At 30.9% G+C, this 7,222-nt stretch overlaps 1 long non-coding RNA gene across 1 annotated transcript; it reads right to left on the bottom strand.

Moving 5' to 3' along the window:
* Positions 1-300: 300 nt before the first annotated feature.
* LOC110097674 lies at positions 301-6,410 on the bottom strand. The gene is made up of 3 exons (XR_002303224.2): positions 6,019-6,410; positions 2,015-2,059; positions 301-600 (listed from the first exon to the last, which is right to left on the bottom strand). It is a non-coding gene; the product is annotated as an uncharacterized LOC110097674 (long non-coding RNA).
* Positions 6,411-7,222: the final 812 nt, after the last annotated feature.

The following is a 7,222-nucleotide window of genomic DNA, read 5'->3' as shown; positions in this document are numbered from 1 at the left end:
AATCCTAAATGCTAAAGTTAGACTCAGAAAGAAGCAGGCATCAAAACATTGGATCTAAAATATGTGTGAAAAAATTTGCATCTCAATATTTGTTTTTTTTTTTTTTCATATTCTGCATTTACAAAAGTTCTAATCAGTGAGAGTTAAGTGAGAGACAAAAGAGACCAAAAATCTCAAATGCATGCAAAATGATTCCCAAGAGCAGATATCTTGCAGATTTTTTATCGAAATATTCAGGAATTTTGAAAATTAACAACTCAAATCAGGATTCAACTGGATCAGATATTAAGGATTAGGATCTTCATCCGATATCAATAAAAAATAAATAAACTGGAAGAAAAATATTTAAATAATTTACAGTGCATGATTCAATGAAAACAAAAGGAAATTAAATTAAATTCATTTTATTTCACTCAAATTCCCACCATACAAACACAACTTAAGTGTTTAAGAATTGTTTAAGCGGCTGCTTACACTGCCGATAACAAGGGAAGCTCGAGACATCGAGAAGAATGTTGTGTCCCAATTTGCATTTACATTGGTGCTCGAAGGTTGAGGTTCGAGAGCATTGGCCTTCCATGCAAAAGCTCCAAGTGATTTCTTTTAAAATTAAAAAAAAAATGAAATTATTAGCAATAATCATCACACATTAATGTTTCCGGCTACAAATTATTTTGTACACATGAACTATCATTAACAGTTTTGAAGTTCCTCATTCAAATGAAAAGCATGAATGCGTCAAATTAAGGCTTCGTTTGGGACGGCTTTTTTATTGCTTTCTAAAACGGAGTTTTAGTACAAAAATAATTTTTTTTTTACTAAAACTCCGTTTTAGAAAGCAATAAAAAAGCCGTCCCAAACGAACCCTAAATAATATAAGATTAAGCAATTCCTTATAGTTATATATATATAAAAAAAAAAAAAAACTTGAAAGCATCTTGATCAGTTTGATCATTGCCAAGAAAAACATAGAACACGCCTTCTTTGCTTAAAAACAAAGAACACACCTTTGCTTGACAAATGCTACAGAGAAAAATTATTAAACTTGTAGCCACAAATATCCAATGCACCTAAAACGACACTCTGCTTAACATATATGAAGATTAAGAAATAAAAATAATATTTTATGAATAAAATATGAACTAATCATCATCTCATATAAAGAGAATAAGCAAAAGATAATCATTAGCACAATCAAGCTCTTATAATACTCACTTGAAAATATGGAAATTTGATTCATCCTTTTCTTCTTGGCGTCTATATCTTTGTTTGCCATGTTCAAAACATGATTTAATAAATTCTCACCAAATAAATTCTCACCAAATAAATTCTCACCAAATAAATTTGGAACTAATACATCACATATAAAATTCATATTTAAACTGGTAACAGAGAACATGCATGCCAATTAATTTGGAAACACTCCTAAAATAAAAGTGCCAAAAATAAATACTAATTATGTCAGTTCATTAGAAAGGAACGATGATGACAATTAATATGTAACTACAATCATAATAGAATCCAAAATTAAAATAAATCCTTTGGCATAGCATACTCTCAAATTAACCTAAAAAGCAACCACGAATAATGAAAAAGCAAAGTTAAAAACTTCCTTTCTTACTCTGTGCAAGATTGACCTGCTTGAGAAGAGAGAATGATTCCAATAATTAGACCATAAAGAGTAAGACCTTCATAAAGAAAAAAAAAAAAACCTACCATTCCCACAATTAAGACCATTGGTTATTGAGCATTGGTCCTATCAATTGGCAGTAATCATTAAAAAAATAAAAATATTAATATAATTGCATTATGCATTCAAGTTTGACAAAAAGGGAAAGAGCAAAAAGATCAAAATATTTAATAAATAAATAATAGATTTTTTAGAAAGAGTAATGCATGTACAAAGTACATGCATTCAAGTTATAGAAAAAGATCACTATGATCACTGTGAGCTTCCATTGTGACTTCTGATCCGATCGGAACAAAGTGTAGAAGCAAGGAAGAATTTCCTTACCAACTCTTTCAAAACTCTTCCTCAAGCGAAGCACACGAATCCAATCTAACAATAAGAACATCGTAGATTAGGCGAAGAAGCTTCTTCAGCGAACCTTTGAAAAACTCTTATTCATGAGAAAAGCAAAACTTAAGAAGTAGCATAAATGAGCGGAAGATGGGAAATAGAAAAAATAAAAGAAATAATAAATTATTTGCAAGTCAAGAGTACATAAACAATGGGATAATGACTTAAATCTAATAAGAGTATGTAAATACATGTAGGACTAATGAAGAGTTTTCTTATGTGCATTACTAATTTAGTGTTTGAAGGTTGCTTCTAATAATGCTATTGTTATGCTTCAAATAATGTTGGCTGCTTATGATTCTAATAATATTACATTATGAATGCTATATTTGTTCAGTATTGCATGAAAAACATAAATTTATCCCCAAGAAGATATTCACCTAAGAATATGAAATCAAATAAAAAAACATGTATTTTTAAAATGTCATGTAAACAACTGCAACTTAGATGTGACATAATTAGTTAACTACACATACATTTTGCAAACAATAAATAAATTAACAAAATAATTGAAAATATATATAGAAAAAAAAGTTACACTTTAACAAGGATGTTGCAATGCAACATATATGTATCAGATAAAGTTACCTACAATTACAATCTGCAACCAAGAACAAAATTAAGGAGAAAATTAGGTAAAGAAAAAACTAACAATCTTAAGTTGTAATTGAAAAAAGACACTGCATCTTAGGAGACTTTGGAAGGCAAAATATCTTCAAATCCAAATGAGAATTATTTATTCAATAACCCAAACTACTTTAAGAGAAAGCAAATTTTTCGAGAACTGAAGCATATAATAAGATAAGATATGGTTCATGAGAAACCACCGAGCAATGTACTCAATGCAAGGCATGATATGTGAGCATATCTAATCCAAAGCGCACATAGTTGAGTTCCAAAACATCATGGAAGATGTCTTCTATCATACCTTAGATGGCCCTATGAAAAACCAACATCCTAGGGAAGCAATTTGCAATCAATCCAAAACCCCAAACAAAAAAATTCAACTTTTGAGATACCATATGATAGCTACAAGTAATTAGTAGAAACATACTTTACAATGAATATGAATCATATCGCACAAATATTTGTGTAGGCCATCACACATCTACAACTCTAGCGTAATAATACATAGTCAAATACAGATAGTATTAGACCCAAATACAACTCATAAAAAAATAATTCACACAACATAACCAGTATGCATTTTTTACAATAACTATAGACTTAATACTTAGCAACGCTTCAAAACTTCACATTATTTTAGATACTAAAATCTATTCTTTTTATATTCCTATGATTGAAATTTTGTTTTAGTTGCTGAATGCTTACAATGTATAATATTTGTTGATCCAAAAATTCCTGATATCATTTAATCTATTAATGCCAAAGTTGCACCTCTCACAATCTTACTCTAGCACAAAATTGTTGTGGTTACATAACCTTAGCTCTCTAATGCAAAAGTTTATGAGGATGGTTGCTGGTAAAAGTGCATGCAGAAGCAGGATTTTAAAAAAACGCATAAACATATTAACTCCCACAAAGCCTGCTTCAGCTAGATCTGCCGAAAAAAAAAAATCTACGGCAACACAAGTATTGTAGATATAGAGTTCTGTAAAACAAAGAAAATGAAGAGCTTTTGTATGTGCATTAATAATTTAGTGTTTGAAGGTTTCTTCTAACAATGTTGTTGTGATGCTTCAAATAATGTTGCCCGCTTATGATTCTAATAATACTATATTATGAATGTTAGATTTGTTCAGTATTGCATGATGAATGCTTTATTTTTACATGTGATTGACAATAAGAAGATAGCAATAACCTACTTGTTAGAAAATACAATGTTATTTGAAAAAAATGCTAGCATATCTTGATTAAAATATTGTATCAAGATACATTAACAAAATTTTATTTTCCTTTGTAATCAAATTTAGTTGAAATAACATTAATGCTTAAGGTTTGTGATCAACACTAATAACAAACTTGCTGTTAAAGAAAACATAAAACAATATTTTAGGATTATCAATAGTTGCATTATAGTCTCTAAATAATTTTCATAGGTTTATTTGGAACTTATTGCGATGAGTCTTGACTGTGATAACAAAGAGCAAGAACTTATGACCTGTATCTTTATTTATCGGATGTGCGGCTGGATTATTAAAAAAAAATTATTAGTCACACTCAAAGGGCCATTTTGCATTTATTTCTCACTTCTCCTATCTTCAAAAATCTTTTTCTCATGTCAATAGCCCTCACTTCTCCTATCTTCATAAAAAAGATTATCATGACCTTCCTCAATCAATCAGCTAGCTTCCAACTTTCAATAATTAAATCTCTCTCATCTCAAAAGAGTACTATCCTAACTTTCCTCAATTGTCTATCAAAATTGGATATTTTACTCCCCATTTTTATCATTAAATCCCATTATATGTATATATATCTTTAGAAAATTTTATCTCAATCATGTCCAATTAACATAATAACCTAATATAAATGAGCCTTCTATAATGAAATATTTAACTATTAATTGTTCTAATAAAGTAATACACTGATTCACCTTCAACCCTACATATCAAAGCTCTAACAAGTTGATCTTTGATAGAGAGATGAAGCCTACAGATTATGCAGAAATAATCTTTAAACAAAGACATGGTCCTGCGTGAATCTTAAAAAAGCTTAATACAATCTTAGCGCAGGCACAACACCCTAGAAAAGGATTGTACATTTATTGAGATGCATGAAATAGTGCATTTCCTTAGTTGCTAAAAACTTTAACAAGAATGGATTATTCTGCATACATTCATTGGCATGATTGAGCCAAATTTAACATTATTAACAACTAAGTTAACGACATAAAATGATTCCAAAATACACTTTCGCCTCAACTTCTATTTCGTTTGGTTAATTCTCTAACAAAATTCTATCAAAAAATTGAAGCAAATCTCCTAAATCATAAAATGATACCAAAAAAAAAAATGCGATTTATAAGAAATCATAGAATGATACACAATTTCCTAAATAATATCAAACACAAAATTTTGTGATACTGTTTATAAAACAAATATATATAATTAGATTTTAGTAATTCAAACAATAAGTCATTAGCTCTTACATTTTTCTCCACAACCAAAGATTTTTGTGAACTACTAATTGCTGAAAGCTTTATTAAACTCTCAATAATATATTACCAATTTCAAAAATATATATTAATAAATTCTTTTTTATTTTATTTTTTTCAGAACTGAATAGATCCATTTATGCACAATTTAGTTTGAAATCTGTAGCTATAAGGCAAGTAAAGTAGGAAGCCAATGAAAAGACGTAACAGTTGCGAGGGATATCTAATTAGTGCGATACTACCCCATTAACTTACCTCTTCACAGAAGCATCCTTAGAATGGTTTAGATCTGTAAAAAATATTCCAAGCAGTCCCACCGTAAACAAGAAAGGGAAATAAAAAAAAGAGATCTTACAAATAGAAACTCGATAACATCAAAATCATCCTTCTCTAAAAAGAAAACAAGTCTGCAGTCCACACACAATCATTGCAGGTGCTCAGCACAAAGCAGAGGTAAAGGAAAAGGAGACGGAAAGGATGCCATTAACATATGCAAATGAGATGAAAGTTCAAAGAAATTAACAAAGAACTTGGTGGTGAAGCAAAGAAGCAAAATTCATAGAATTTATAGAATTCATAAATCATAATCCATTTGAAGAAAGAAAATAAGCAGATTGCTTCTATCTATTCATAATAACCAAAAAATGATATAGAAAAGAACAAGGGAAGAAAGTGAAAAACAGGGAAGAAGCAGGGGAAAAGGATGAAGAATAAAATAAAGTAGAAGAAATGGAGAGGAAGATGAGGAAGGAAAGGAGAAAGAAAAAGAAAAAAAGGAAGAAGAGGAAGATGCAAGAAAAAGAAATGTGGTAGAAATTACCTGTGCGTAAGAGAGGTTCGGTGGCAATGACCGTGCGCCTAGGGCAGTAGGTCGACGACGGGTCGTGGAGGGCTTCATTCAATCTGGTTTCTGCGAAGGAGAGGAAGAAGAGCGCAGGTTCGTTCCGTCTAGGGCTTGCGAACGAGAGGGAAGAGTGCCGGAGAGTGAAAGTAGCGGGAGAGATTTCATTAGATATTAGCTAAGAAAGCGAAAGAAAATTTCGTTTTGCAACTGAAGCGATGCGTTGATATTGGGAAGACGAAGGGTTGCGAAATAAAGGATTGGATTTACGCCATTTTTGCGGATGGAATTTACAAAGGGTTTGCACGCGAGGTCGGGAAGGACGTCGGCGGGCTTCTGCTCGTGAGAGAGAGAGGGTGAGGCGGAGGGACTTTATTCTGCGTTGCCGCGAGCGAGAGGAAGAAGAGCGCGGAAGAGTGAGAGTAGCGGGAGAGGTTTTCTTTAGATAAGAAAGGCGAACTGTAAATTTCTTTTTGAAGTGATGTGATGATACGAATAGACGAATAGTCAAAATAATAAACGGCTAGGATTTATTCGGAAAGAAACAGCGGGATATTTGATGGCGATTTCACGCAGGGATGCGTTGATAGGAACGAATGAGGAGTGCAGGAAGCGAAGAGAAATGAGGAGGGATGCGTTGATTGAAAGAAAGAGAAGCTGGATTTTGATTCTCAAGCAGATGAGAGAAATCGTTTAGAGAATGAACGATGGATGTAAAGACTAAACATTTTAACGGCCAGGATTATGTTTGGGAAGAAACACATGCGGCACTTTAATAGTAGTATAGATTTATTCATTTTCCATTTTACTCAAAATTTATTATATTCTTAAATAACTTATACATGGCAAAATCTATTTGTGCATCAACTCTTCAACAATTTTCTTCTAATTGAAATAATTATAAATAATTAAATTCTATTTATAACAATAAGTTAAATATACAATGAAAATAACATATAAATGACACATAAGAAGCTGATAGGGTGATTCTACAAGGAAAAATAAATAAATAAAATATCAAAATTAAGTTTTTTTTTATTAAGAAAACCCAAAAAATGCTAATATGGCATATTCCTATTGTAAATATTATTTAAAATTAATATTTTTAAGCTTCATGACCCATATGGTTGCACCAAGAATGGAAAATTTTGAACCATTAGTACCTTATGAAATTATTCAAATT

The sequence above is a fragment of the Dendrobium catenatum genome, unplaced genomic scaffold (assembly GCF_001605985.2).
Source record: "Dendrobium catenatum unplaced genomic scaffold, ASM160598v2 fragScaff_scaffold_1338, whole genome shotgun sequence".
Classification (NCBI taxonomy): domain Eukaryota; kingdom Viridiplantae; phylum Streptophyta; class Magnoliopsida; order Asparagales; family Orchidaceae; genus Dendrobium; species Dendrobium catenatum.
This window is presented reverse-complemented; position numbering and strand designations above follow the sequence as displayed.